Raw genomic sequence first — 15,798 nt, forward strand, 5'->3', positions numbered from 1 at the left:
GGAAAGCTTACAAATAGCTGAGAAAAGAAGAGAAGCTAAAAGCAAAGGAGAAAAGGAAAGATATATCCACCTGAATGCAGAGTTCCAAAGAATAGCAAGGAGAGATAAGAAAGTCTTCCTAAGTGAACAATGCAAAAAAATCGAGGAAAACAATAGGGAGGGGAAGACTAGAGATCTCTTCAAGAAAATCAGAATACCAAGGGAATATTTCATGCAAAGATGGATACAATGAAGGACAGAACTGGTATGGACCTAACAGAAGCAGAAGGTATTAAGAAGAGGTGGCAAGAATACACAGAAGAACTACACAAAAAAGATCTTCATGACCCAGATAATCACGATGGTGTGATCACTCACCTCTAGCCAGATATCCTGGAATGTGAAGGCAAGTGAGCCTTAGGAAGCATCACTATGAACAAAGCTAGTGAAGGTGATGGAATTACAGCTGAGCTATTTCAAATCCTGAAACATGATGCTGTGAAAGTGCTGCACTCAATATGCCAGCAAATTTGGAAAACTTAGCAGTGGCCACAGGACTGGAAAAGGTCAGCTTTCATTCCAATCCCAAAGAAAGGCAATGCAAAAGAATGCTCAAACTGCTGCACAATTTCACACACTGGAAAATTACTGCTCAACATTCTCCAAGCTAGGCTTCAACAGTACATGAACTGAGAACTTTCAGATGTTCAATCTGGATTTCGAAAGGCAGAGGAACCAGAGGTCAAATTGCCAACATCCACTGGATCATCGAAAAAGTAAGAGAATTCCAGAAAAACATCTACTTCTGCTTTATTGACTACACTAAAGCCTTTGACTGTGTGGCTCACAACAAACTGTGGAAAATTCTTAAAGAGGTGGGAATACCAGACCACCTGACCTGCCTCCTAAGAAACCTATATGCAGGTCAAGAAGCAAGCTTAAACCAGACATGGGACAACAGACTGGTTCAAAATTGGAAAAGGAGTACATTAAGGCTGTATATTGTCATGCTGCTTATTTACCTTATATGCAGAGTACTTCATATGAAATGCTGGGCTGGAAGAAGGGCAAGCTGGAATCAAGAACCTCAGATATGCCAATGACACCACCCTTATGGCAGAAAGTGAAGAGGAACTGAAGAGCCTCTTGCTGAAGGTGAAAGGGGAGAGTGAAAAAGCTGGCTTAAAACACAACGTTCAGAAAACTAAGATCGTGGCATCTGGTCTCATCACTTTGTGGCAAATAGATGGGAAAACAATGGAAGCAGTGACAGAATTTATTTTCGTGGGCTCCAAAATCACTGCAGATGTGACTGCAGCCATGAAATTAAAAGACGCTTGCTCCTTAGAAGAAAAGCTATGACCAACCTAGACAGCATATTAAAAAGCAGAGATATTACTTTGCCAACAAAGGTCTGCCTAGTCAAAGCTATGGCTTTTCCAGTAGTCATCTATGTATGTGAGAGTCGGACCATAAAGAAGGCAGAGCACTGAAAAATTGATGCTTTTGAACTGTGGTGTTGGAGAAGATTCTTGAGAGTCCCTTGGACTGCAAGGAGATCCAACCAGTCAGTCCTAAATGAAATCAATCCTAAATATTCATGGAAGGACTGATTATGAAGCTGAAGCTCCAATACTTTGGCCACCTGATGCAAAGAGCTGACTCATTAGCAAAGACCCTGATACTAGGAAAGACTGAAGGCAGGATGAGAAGGGGATGACAGAGGGCGAGAGGACATTTTTTTGAGTGAGCTCCGGGAGATGATGAAGAACAGCGAATCCTGGCATGCTTCAGTCCATGGGGGTCAGAAAGAGTCAGACATGGCTGAGCGACTGAAAAGCAACTATACTGACCATAGGCCATAGAAATGGGAGGTGTTAATAAGGCAGGAACACTGTTCCATCAGATTCAATATAGCAAATTATTTCCAAAACATGAATGAGAGCAGTGTAACCTGGGAGCACTGATTTAAAATTAATTTACACATATAAGTCTCCTTTCAAACTTTAAAATAATGAACTTTAGTTTGCCTAAAGCTATGCTTCTGATTACAATAGCAGATGATTCCTTTATGCCTTTCAAAAGAATTATTGTGCCACAGGGCTTAGCTTGCATTTTAAAATAAATGTGTTCCAGTAGGATTGGCTGGTTTCTGTCATCCAATTATCCTGCAGTTAACACATGTGGTATAGATTGAAATGAAAGTACCATAATACTTTTGAAAGGGTTTCGTTTTCCTAAGAAGACATGTTTCTTGTTTTACATTAGCCATGATTTAATTGAGGGTCATGAGACCTAAAGGACAAAAGTCTATCAGGCCAGCATTTGTTACATGTTTCCTCCTTGCCTTGGGATGGATCTGCTAATTCTATATCCCAGACCTCCACCAAGACCACCAGCTTCCAGACACGCCTCTGCATTTGTCCCACATGGGCAACCCTCCATAGTCTGTCAGCTCCCCATCCTTGCTGAGAGGTTAATTTAGTGAGGTTCAAAGAAGTTAAGTGTCTGTCCACAGACACACAGAAAAAGGTGAGCCTATAAGATTTGAACTTAGGTTTCTAACAGACCAAAGCCCATATTTGTTCTTCCTACCACATCCTGCTGATTTTCAGAACATCTGATTTCTCCATAGTGAGAATATTTTTTTTTAGTGGGAGAGACCTGGGTTACAGTATTCTATTAAAAAAAAAAACTATATTAAAAGATGTTTTGTGATGTGTAGGACAAAGAGGGCTATTTAAATTGAAATCATTTTCCTAGTATCCAAGATCTCTAAATCTCATGCACATTAAGTTTGAATTAACACTAACAAGGGTCTAACAGCTTTGATGCTGTGTTCTTAGATAATTAAATTCTTAGAAAACCATTCCACATTTGAGGGAGAGGCGAAGGACACAGAGAGTTCAGTCTTAATTCAAAGTCACTTACACATTGTTACCTGCTGTTTCCAGGCCTTCGTGAAATCAGCAGGGAGGATTTGATATTAAAAATGAGGGTATCTCTCTCTCTCTCTCTTTTTTCCAAATCCTCAGGGTGGGGGGAATGGTGGAATGGTCCACTGGAACTCTTTCTAAGCGATCACCTTACTTTGGCATATATCATCCACTGGAAGATCCAGGCCACTTTGCACCCTGAAACTGAGGCCCCTATCAGCAGCAGTACCCTCCCTTCACTGCCACGCCTCATGTGTACAAAGCACTTACTAGTCTACAAAGCCCTTTCCATTCGTTATGGCATGTGACCCTCACATCCACCTGCAGAGCCTTGAAGGAAGACGCATGCTTCTACATCATCATCCAGAGAGAAAGTGGCAGGCTGCCAAGAGGCCTCATCAGGGAGTATCTACCATGGATAATACTTTCCATCCTAAGCTAACATCTGACCCTAAGACTTAAAGTCATAAACAAAATCTTGTTGTATCTTAGAAGTGAGCAGGCTTGGGAAGAATAACTCACAATAACAAGCCTCACAAGAGGCTGATGAATATGCTTAAATACCAGCTTAAGATTTTAGGATGAGAAACAGAACTGTCAGTGGGTGGTAATTATTAAATCAGCATAATCAGGGCGTTTTGTTCCAGGACAGACAAGTTATCTGAAGGTCATTGATTTTTCAAGATGGGAAAGCTAAAGCTCAGAGAGATGAAACAAGTTGCCACAAACAATCTAGCTGGTAAGTGGAGAAAACAGCTTGAACTCTTCCTCTCACTCCAGGGGTAGCACCAGGACGGAACCGGGGTCGGGGGTCAGGGAGGCTGGTGGCGATCCTTGGGCTGAGTGCCCATCTTCTTCCTGGTTAGTGCTTAGATGGCCATCATGGATGCTTATCCTCCTGTCCCTCCCTTTAGTCTTTCTTTGACTGATCCAAATGGTTAGATGGAGTCACCGACTCAACGGATGTGAATTTGAGCAAACTCTGGGAAATAATGGAGGACAGAGGAGCCTGGTGTGTGCAGTCCATGGGGGCCGAAAAGAGTCAGACATGGCTTAGCAACTGAACAACAATAAAATGGCCCTGAATCAGTAAAGTATAACTTTAGTTTTGTTCTGGCTTGGGAGGGAGATTCTGTTACATTGAGGCAACTTTGTATATGTCTGCTTCCATCTGATATGTGCTAGCTTAGAGTTGGAAGGCTACTTCTAACTCTTTAGGCAGTTTGCTTAGGTCCTAGGCTAGGATGGCACACTACAACCAGTTCTGTTTACCAGCGTATATTAACTCTTTTCAGTAGATGGGGTGAGAATTATCACCCCCATTTTTCGTTTGAGGAACTGGAGATTCAGAGAATTTCTACAACTCAGCAAAGATCCTACAGCTTGTAAGCATAGGTTCCAGACTTGAGTCCATACCTCAGGCTTCAGGTCACGTACTCTTTCTACTACATCACAATGCCTACGGGCAGCAATAATCATAATATTCATGGACCACTGTTCTAAACATCTTAAATGCACTAATTCATATGATCATCACAGCAACTATTATTATTTCTATTTTATCAATGATAAAACAGTGGGGCAGAGACACTGACTAGTTCAAGGGCACACAGTGAGTATATAGTAGAGCCAGGATTTAAACTCAGTCTGGTTCCAGAGGCTGCGCTCTTATCTGCATCCTCACAAGTGGAAGAGAGAAGACTGCTCTGGTGTGGGGTTTCAGGGAATGAGGAAGGGTCTTGGCTTGGCTGAACATCCTTTGCTCATCTATGGACCGTTGCTAAACTCTGACACTGGGGCCTCATTCTGGTTTCTAGGAGGTCTATCTAGCTTCTAAAAATGCAAAGTGACTCATTAATTACTCACATAACAGTGTAGTGGAACATCTGATGAGAAGAAGGTTTTGTGAATGAAATTACACTGCACGGAGACCCTGCCAAGGAAGGAGAGGAAGCTCAGCTTCTGAATCCAAGGATCCGAAACAAGAAGGAGAAAACTAGTATCTACGTTCTGAGAGTCTCACATGCATCCAACCCACTCATTGTTGACAACACAGAGAGTGAAGTGACGTTTGTACCACTACACAGCTCGCGGGGCAGAAATAAGAATTCAAACTCTGGTCTGTCTGACTTCAAAACCACTGTTCTCCCTCCAGAGCATGATTACTCCAGGACATAAACAGTTCATTGAAGTCACAATCTCACCTCCTAGCCCCCACTTCCCGAAGGTGCCACTTTCCTAGATGTAAAGACTTAAAATCTGTAACTGAACCAGACTATCAAAAGCCAGAATATTCTGTGTTTAGCGAACAGAATGAGAGCATTTCAAGAGTTTTCTGAGTGTTTGTCTTTGAAATGCCGTTCCTGAGAAGCCCTAATCCAATTACTCCTTGGCCACAATATTGAGCCAGAGTAGGCAGTTACTGTTAATAGAAGAGACCCAAATAGGTGTTTCTCTGCTTTGGAAAGATGCTGTTAACTTGCAAGAATGGGAGGGTGGTAAGAGGGTCAGGACTGAACATTTCCTGCGCCTCTAGGATGGGCCAAGCACATTCATTATTCCCCAGACTCCCCTCAATAACCCTGCGAGCCAGGTACTACATCTCTGCCTCTTTCTACACATGAAGAAACTGAAGACAGCTAAGCAACAAGCAAGGAGTCACACAGCTTATAAACACTGGAGCCCAGTTTTCAGGGCAACACTACTCTCCCCCATATTCCTAGCAGGCACATCCTCTCTTGAATTAGCTTGAGCAGGTACATTTTCAGATATGTAAAACTGCTATAAAGGTTAAAAAGGTTTCATGTTAGAGCCGCTATTTCTAGCCAGTCCTCTTTCTGGCTTTAAGTTCATACTAGCCTATGCCCCAAGCTCTACCTGGTACAATGTGAACATTCCATTGCACTTCTGAGGAAAATACAAAATGTAAAGGACTTGTTTAAGCATCTTATGACTAGAGGCCATACGCTGTCTGATCTATGCATCACTGTATTCAATGCCTGGCCCACTGTATTCAATGCCTGGCCTACTTAATAAATGTGGAACAGAGGGTAGGAAGGAGAAAGGAAGAAGAAATGGAGGGAGAGAGGGAGGAAGAAGGAAGGAAGGAAAAGGACAAGTCAAAGTACACTGGTAGAATTTGGGAGTTGATTACCTGGGAAGGAGTCAGAGAAAAGGGAGAGAAACCAATAAGATGCAGACATGGGCCATCAAGAATCTTATTGCCTAGGAGATGAGAGTTATGTCTGTGAATATTTAGCATCAGTTCACAGAGTATGTTCTTTTAATAAATGAGAAAGTGTACCAATTATTTTTTTTTATTTTGAAGTTTATATTCAGTTCTGCCACTTGAATTACGAGCAAGGAAATGATTTAACCACATATGTACTTTCTGTATTCATATCTGAGAAAATCTGCTGAAATCCTTTTGAATAAGATTCAAGAAAATGCCCCTAGCCAATCAATAAGCCGGGGGCGGGGGGAATCTCCTCTGTGAGTTGCTGAATGATCTGTGTGTTGGTATTTTGAAGCTACAAGAGCCTTGTGTTGTGTAACTGAAACTTATCCCACAGCAGATTGTCAGAAAATATCATGCGTTTTTGCAGGTTAGCTGACCTGTAAGAAGAAGGTCAAAGAATGGCATGAATACTTTGAACCACAACTCCAACTCTGTAATCTAATTTCTTTAAGTCCTCAGACATGTTCTTACTGAAAACACAACCAGAAAAAAAAGTATAGCGACAGAAATCAATTTTCTCATTTAATCAGCTTCTTTGTGAATTCAACCATAAATTATGTGCTAGAGGAGTCTAATCACATTGTATATGAATCTCGCATAATTTGCATTAATTACAACCTAAGATGTAAGTGTATTATGTGGCATTGTATGTATTTTTAGTTTATCTCATTAAAAAAAAAGTTATAGCTGCTTACGGTAGACATGACTTCTTTATTTCTCCAAACGCATGAAAGAAGAAAAACAAAATCCTACTGATTAGTTTAGGAAATGGTGTCTTTAGGAAGAAGATAATCTTTTTAACTCTGCTGGTTCTTGAATCATTGCTTAAAGCAGCATCTCCAAGACTCTTGCAAGAGTCTCCCTCTATATCTAATCTCCTTTGCAGCTTAAAAGATAGATGCCTAAGAACCAGCTACCTGAATGATTGCAAACCTTTGGTAAGGTGCTTCTGGGTTAGGCTTACTGTGTCCACTCTTAACTACAATTCTTCAGACTCTCATGACTAACAGTGAATGTGGTTCCTATTCTTTCCTGCTTTATAATACAGGGCTCATTCCTAACTTTCCTAAAAAGTGCAGTTATAAGGGAGAATGAGGCAACTCTCCATAAACCAAGATGATAATTAGTTGAGGATGATAGCTAGCTGTTGAGATGGGAGGAAAAGTCCCTTTTATGGCTGGAGATGCCAGAATATGAAACTCTGTTCACTCTTTCACTCATTTCATAAACCTTGACTGTATGCCTGTCATGCAGTAAGAATTAAGGTGAGCACTGGGAATTCTAAAATGAACAAACAAAAAATTCTCTATCTTCAAAGAGATCAGTCTGGCAGAGAAGGAAGAATATAATCAAATTATGTCAATACTGTGTTGCAAATGCTTTAATAAAGACATGTGAAAGGAACAGTAATTGATACAAAGGAAAGAGAGGACAACTTCATCTAGTGGGGGTGCAGGACAGTCAGGGAAAGAGGAGGAAATGCAAAAAAGCCATGACAATCTAGAGGAACCAAGGAGATTTCAGTTACATGTTTTAAACTAAGGACTATTGTTTGTGTGGGTAGGGGACTCTAGGTAGTTTCTAAGGGGGAACTGTGACAAGATTGGACAGGCAGGGATGGGTCAGCTCATGGAGCACCAACCTTTATCCTGTGTGTGTGGTATATGTATACAGATCTATTTACTTATTCAGCTGTCTGAGTTTCTGTCTTGTGTATGTATGGTATATTTAATTCTCATAAATTGACATAATAATATTCATTATCTGAACTTTACAAATAAGAAAGCTGAGACACATCTGAATATCCAAAGACACATAGCTGGAAATTAACAGCATCGAAGTACAAATGTATGGAGTCTAATCCTCGAGTCATGCTCTTCATCATTACATGAGAGTTTGGACTTTACAGTTAAGGCATGAAGAAGAGTTTCAAAAAGAAGAGTGTTATGGTATGTGCGTGTGTGTGTGTGCCTGCTAGCATGCTCAGTGGTGCCCAACTCTTTGAGACCCCATGGACTGTAGCCCACCAGGCTCCTCTGTCCATGGGAATTTCCGTCAAGAACACTAGAGTGGGTTATCATTTCCTACTCCAAAGGATCTTCTAGGCCTAGGGATTGAACCGGAATATCTTCCATCTCCTGGACTGGCAGGTGGATTCTTTACCACTGTGACACCTGCAAAGCCCAGTGTCATGGTAAAAGCAGGTTTTTACAAAGATCCACAATCCAGAATGTGGTTAATGGACTATAGAAGAAAACCAGTTAGAAGATCAGTGTTCATCATCAAAGCAGTATAACAAAGACCTAAACTACTGCAGCACAGTAAAGAGATTTACATCACAGCAAAGTGATTTACCCCAGAGCACCATAACCAGCTCAGTCTGGACAAGAAAGCAGAGTCTGGACTCAGATCACCATACTGGATCATTCAACAATCTTATTAAATATGGAATTAAAAGGCCATCTGTTCTAATCTGCAGGTGGGGCCCTGAGTCACAGAACTTAGAATTGAAAGAAACTTAGGTTGATTCAGTATATTTGTCTTCTCCCATCAGGAATTCCTCATAGAACATCATCATCAGGTGATGATCCATTCTGCACCTGAATTCATTACGTAAAATGTCTTTCAAACAATTAACAACATTCACTCGATGAACATTTATCTAGCATCTATTGGCTGCAGAGACAGTGAACGAAACCCAATAAGATCCTTTAGAAGCTTACAATCTAATACTAAAAGTCATTCCCCTCTAATATCTACCTATTGTTGCTAATTTTACACCCTAGAATTATACATAGCAAACTTATTCTCTTATGCCTGGCAGCATTTCAAATACGGAAAGATTTGAGAGCTCTTAAGTGTTTCTTTTTCTCTTTTCCAAGCTGAGCACTCAGTTTCTTCAACAGATTTTCTTATAAGGCACTCAGATCTGCTAATGACTGCTTGGTTTATAATGAAGAAATTGCCAAACATTACTGAAAAAAATACAGCACCTCTCACTATTAGCAGAGTCCAAGACTGATGGAGAAATCCAATCAGATATAATTAGAAAGATTTCAGATGTTGGTGGCTTTGAGGTATTAGATCACCAGGATCATGCAGGGCACTGTATTGGACTTCAAATTACAGAGTAAATTTAAAATAAAAATACCTTAATATACTTTCACTTATACTCAAGATTAAAATGAAGTTATTATATAAATCTTAATAGTCAGAGGCTTCTGGTTTAAAATAGTATTAGAATTGTAGTTGGAGAAAACCTGTCAATCTTCCAATAAACACAGAAAATCCAAAACTCATAAAACTCCACCAATAACCAGTGTCAAGATAGTGACAAATTATTCAAGAGTTGCTCATTAACTATAAGCATTGAACTGTTTAAAATGTAATCAATGTTTCAATCATATCATTCCCATCTGATCTTAGACAGGATGCTTCTTCAGCCCTTCCCAGTTATTTCTACTCTGATTCCAAAACGTAAAATACGCTTCAACTTGAAAACTGGGCATACATTCTTTTCCTAATTGGTTCCACTTTTGAAAGAGAAAAGTTGAGCCCAGAGTGTCCTTCCCAACTTTCCTGATTAGAATTCTTTTTATAACCACTCCAAACCATAATTCCCAGAAAGAAAAAGACAAAATTAGAATCAGGAAGAAAGACAAAATGTTAATGGTAGGGCAATGAATCCAAGGAGGCATGATTTCCAAAAGTAAAATTGTAAAATTGCCAGAGATGAGGGAAGAAGAAACATGTAGTCCTGTAGCAGTGAATCCTGGAGACTGCGGTTCATATACACTTCATCTGGGATCCTGGAGAGGAGGGCAAAGAAGAAAGACCCTGTCTCTGTAGAACTAGACAGATGTGTGGTAAGCACAAGAGCTGCACTAAGAACTCCGCATCAATCTGCCATCTGCGGCACATCTGTTAAAGGAATAGACCAGCATGTCAGTGGACAGAAATTGGGGTCAAGGGCAATCCACATATCACATTTGTTGGCAAACAGTAGGTCTGAATAGATCTCTTCTGTTAAAGGATGTGTAAATAGAAAACAACAACATGAACATGGAGACTGTAAAAAAAAATGACTATAAAGTAACAAAAAAGGGATTATATATTCAGAAGACTTATGAAAATTGTCTATTGCAGGAACTCTAGAAGGAATAATTTTAGAACACTATTTGGCATCCTCAATGTATGCGGGAAAGTATGATCTTCATGAAACCAGAACCAAAGACGAAAGAAAGAAGGGCAGAAGTAAATTTAAAATGCTAAAATTAAAGCCTACATTTGAAGTAGTAAAGAACAGAATAAATTTTGAGAAAAATGGGATTTGTGATGACGAGGACAAATTTGAAAAACTTTCAGAGGTAGAAAAAGAACAAAGGCCAATGAAAATAATTAGAAGATGAGAAAAATGGAGGACGGTAAAGAAAATCCCATGTAAGAATTATAGGATTGTCAGAGGACTATTAAGATCAAAATGAAATTATTATATGAATCTTAATAGTCAGAGACTTCTGGTTTAAAATGGTATTAGAAAGTGGTTGAAGAAAACCTCTGTCAACCTTCCGATAAAGACAAAAAGCCAAAAATTCATAAAAACAAGACCAAATGAGAACAACTGAAACAGATGTAATAATTTAAAATATAATTGAGGAAAACTTCCTTGAGAGAAAAACAAGGAGCAAAGCAACAACAAATTTGTTCTCTATGAATTACAAAAGTTTGCTTCATTTTAAGTTAAATCAGCTAACGACAGATCCACATGTAGGTAGAACTTGGAACGAGTGGCAGTTTATACTGTCTTACTAATAAATTGTGATAGATACTATGGTGTTCGTGTGTGTTTGCCTGTGTGGTATTTGTGTCTGTGTGTGATTCCCTTCCAGTGAGATAGCTAATACATAAGTATATCTATGTGAAATATAGATATAAGTATGAAATGTGTATACATTTATATGTACATGTAACATATATATGCTTTTGTAACTTTCCTTTTTCAATTAACAATGTGTCACAAATATTTTTGGTTCCCTTAAGGACTCTAAAATATTCTAAAATGTTTTTATAGTAGTCCATCACATTGGCCACCTTATGCGAAGGGTTGACTCATTGGAAAAGACTCTGATGCTGGGAGGGATTGGGGGCAGGAGGAGAAGGGGATGACAGAGGATGAGATGGCTGGATGGCATCACCGACTCGATGGACGTGAGTCTGAGTGAACTCCGGGAGATAGTGATGGACAGGGAGGCCTGGTGTGCTGCAATTCATGGGGTCGCAAAGAGTCGGACACGACTGAGCGACTGAAATGAACTGGTCACATCAAGAGTTACTTAATGTTTGTCAGTTCAGCTCAGTCATTCAGTCAGGTCCGACTCTTTGCAACTCCAAGGACTGCAGCAAGCCAGGCTTCCCTGTCCATCACCAACTCCCAAAGCTTGCTCAAACTCACGTCCATCGAGTTGGTGATGCCATCCAACCACCTCATCCTCTGTCATCTCCTTCTCCTTCTGCTTTTAATCTTTACCAGCATCAGGGTCCTTTCCAATGAGTCAGTTCTTTGCATCAGGTGACCAAATTATTGGAGCTTCATCTTCAGCATCAGTCCTTCCAGTGAATATTCAGGACTGATTTCCTTTAGGATGGACTGGCTGGATCTCCTTGCAGTCCAAGACACTCTCAAGAGTCTTCTCCAACACCACAGTTCAAAAGCATCAATTCTTCAGCGCTCAGCTTTCTTTATAGTCCAACTGTCACATCCATACATGACTACTGGAAAACCATAGCTTTGACTAGACGGACCTTTGTCGGCAAAGTAATGTCTCTGCTTTTTAATATGCTCTCTAGGTCATAGCTTTTCTTCTAAGGAGCAAGTGTCTTTTAATTTTATGGCTGCAGTCACCATCTGCAGTGATTTTGCAGCCCAAGAAAATAAAGTCTCTCACTGTTTCCATTGTTTCCCCATCTATTTACCATGAAATGATGGGATTGGATGCCATGATCTTAGTTTTCTGAATGTTGAGTTTTAAGCCAACTTTTTCACTCTCCTCTTTCACTTTCATTAAGAGGCTCCTTAGTTCTTCTTCACTTTCTGCCATAAGGGTAGTATCATCTGTGAATCTGAGGTTATTGATATTTCTGCCAGCAATCTTGATCCCAGCTTGTGCTTTATCCAGCCCAGCATTTCGCATGGTGTACTCTACATAGAAGTTAAATAAGCAGAGTGACAATATACAGCCTTGACATACTCCTTTCCCAATTTGGAACCAGTCTGTTGGTCCATGTTCAGTTCTGTTGTTTCTTGACCTGCATCTAGGTTCTCAGGAGGCAGGTCAGGTGGTCTGGTATTCCCATCTCTTGAACAGTTTTCCAGTTTGTTGTGATCCACACAGTCAAAGGCTTTGACATAATCAATGAAGTAGATGTTTTCTCTGGAACTCTCTTGCTTTTTTGATGATCCAACAGATGTTGGCAACTGGATCTCTGGTTCCTCTGCCTTTTCTAAATCCAGCTTGGACATCTGGATGTTCATGGTTCATGTACTGTTGAAGCCTGGCTTGGAGAATTTTGACCATTACTTTGCTAGTGTGTGAGATGAGTGCAATTGTGTGGTAGTTTGAGCATTCTTTGGCATTGCCTTTCTTTGGGATTGGAATGAAAACTGACCTTTTGCAGTCCTGTGGCCACTGCTGAGTTTTCCAAATTTGCTGGCATATTGAGTGCAGCACTTTCACAGCATCAGCTTTTAGGATTTGGAATTCCATCACATCTACTAGTTTGTAGTGATGCTTCCTAAGGCCCACTTGACTTCACATTCCAGAATGTCTGGCTCTAAGTGAGTGATCACACCATCATGGTTATCTGGATCATGAAGATCTTTTTTGTATAGTTCTTCTGTGTGTCCTTGCCACCTCTTCTTAATATCTTCTGCTTCTGTTAGGTCCATACCATTTCTGTCCTGTAATGTTTTTAAGTCATTCTAAATTTCATGATTATATATATAGCTGTTTATAAATTTTAAACAACCACATTTCTGTTTATCCTATGAGGTGAATTTGTCAAGCTTCAACTGCTGGATTAAACAATACAGATAATAATTTTAAATTATAAATTTAGAAATATGAAGTAGTCTCTGACCAGACAGAAGACTCCCATTTCCTTTGAGATGATCACCTCCAAGTTAGCGTAAAACTTCTCTTTAATACTTCAATCAGAAGTCAGTAAGGAAAAGCCCAAAGTCTTCTCAGAATAAAAAGTTGTAATGCAAGATATTCATCCTTAGCTAAATTATCTTAATGTGTAAAGGCAAAAGGAAGATGTGCAAGGGTTCAAATTATATGCCATTTATATACCCCTATTAAAAATTCTTGATAAAGAAGTAATAGAATATTACTCAGCCATAAAAAGAATGAAATCATGTCATTTGTAGTAACATGGACGGATCCAGAGATGATCAAATTAAGTAAAGTAAGTCAGACAGAGAAAGACAAATATAATATGATATCATTTATATATATATATATATATAATATAAATATGACATGAATGAACTTCTTTACAAAACAGAAATAGACTGACAGAAAAAACAAACTTATGGTTACCATGGGAAAAGTGGTGGGAATAAATTAGGAGTTTGGGATTATTAGATACACATATTACTATATATAAAACAGACAAAACAACAAGGACCTATTGTATAGCACAGGGAACTATATTCAATATAATAATTTATAATATCTAAAAATTGTATAGTTCAATGAAAAATGTTTTAGGAATTTAAAAAAGAATGATTACAAATGCAGTCATGTAATCTTAAGATGTTACATGTACACCTAATAATTTTCCTATAATAGATTTAACAAAAGCTAGTTGTCTCCATGAGTCATGTGAAATAAAACCTCTTTTTGCTCTGCCTTTAAAAAATTGAATGAGATCAAATAATATATTATGTGTTTATAAACATTTTTAATGACATAGAAAAATACGACATAAAGCCATAGAAAAAAAGTAATTTTAGTTTATATGGAGGATTATCTGCCTACCAAAATCAATGTTTAAAAGACTAGAAAAAAGACCTAAATCTTATAGGTTGACGTGATCAGTGGTGGGGATGTGGTTGATAAGTTGTGTCTGACTCTTTGCAGCCCCGTGGATTGTAGCCTCCAGGTTCTTCTGTCCATGGGATTTCCCAGGCAAGAACACTGGAGTGGGTTACCATTTCCTTCTCCATAAACTGTGAAAGTGTTAGTCTCTCAGTCGTGTCCAGTTCTTTGTGATCCCGTGGACTGTAGCCCTTCAGGCTCCTCTGTCTGTGAAATTTTTCAAGCAAGAATGAAAGAGTGAGTAGCCATTTCCTTCTTCAGGGGATCTTCCTGACTCAGGGATTGAACCCAGGTCTCTTTACCATCTGAGCCACCATGGAAACCCACCTGTGATCAGTAGAACTTGAATATTTTCCCTTTACTCATACTGTTTTTGAAATTCCAGAATTCGTGTAAAGAGCAACACTTTTTAAAATCACAAGAGAAACGTATAATTCAATATGTTTAGATGAAATACCTTTGAGCAAATTGATAATGAGATTTTATTTTTTTAAATTAACTTTTGTAAGCTACTTGTTAACCTATCACCAAAATACACTATTTTATATTTTGTTCTCTTTCAATCAGTCTGTAAAGGATTTTTATATCTGTATACAATTTTACAATCCTTATTTTCTACTCAGTATTACTACAAAAATACAAACGCATGTTTCTACTTGGAGAGACCACACACTTGGTATGTTATGATGGTAAACCATCCCATCACACGTATACACTATGGTTTATGGAAACATTGTCCTATTGTTGGGCATTTAGATGTAGGTGGTTTGTCATGATGACAAATGCCACAACTTTGCACTCAGAGTCCTTTTCTTCTTTTTATAATTTTCTTGGATATTCTCCAGAATTATAATTTTCGTGCATAAGGGAATGCATGAACATTTTTATGGCTTTTGTTATATGTTGCCAGATCGGCCTCCAAAATTTATGGAGTTTCTATATCCTTAATATTCTCTTACAGGAAAAAAATGAACAGAAGGAAAAACCCATTGGGCTTCTTGAACATGAAACTAGAACAGGCGCTGGCAATCAGTTGAATGGTCAATTCTAATTTTATGGGAAGAATAGGAATTGAGAGTAGTCACTGGTTCCAGGATCCAAGACAAGTTTCTTACAGAACAAAGATCAAATTTAGACCTCTTGACTACAGAGCTCCTCTCACATCGCTGCACCAGCTTATTCTCTCTCCCCCTTTTCTCCTGGAGTCTAAGGAAGAAAACTTTTATTTTAGCTTAAGTCAGTAGAGAAAGCAAGAATTTGCTTCAAATCAAATCCTTGCTCTGCCACTTGTAATTCTCACCGTGCTGCTTAATTTTTCTGGTCCTCAGTTTTCCAACTATAATATGGAGATCCTTATACTACGCCCACTTTACAAGGTTGCTGTAAGGGTTAGAGACAGTGTTTGTGGAGCCATCATTAGCTCATACGGTGCTTTGCAAAGGTTAGAAAGAATCACTCCCTCTGAAGACACGTGCAAGGGCTAGAATGCACCACCTTATGAGCAGACAGAGCCTTGAGCCAGTTAGAAAAGGTGTCCCTTCCA

Source organism: Capra hircus, chromosome 3, assembly GCF_001704415.2.
Source record: "Capra hircus breed San Clemente chromosome 3, ASM170441v1, whole genome shotgun sequence".
NCBI classification, from domain to species: domain Eukaryota; kingdom Metazoa; phylum Chordata; class Mammalia; order Artiodactyla; family Bovidae; genus Capra; species Capra hircus.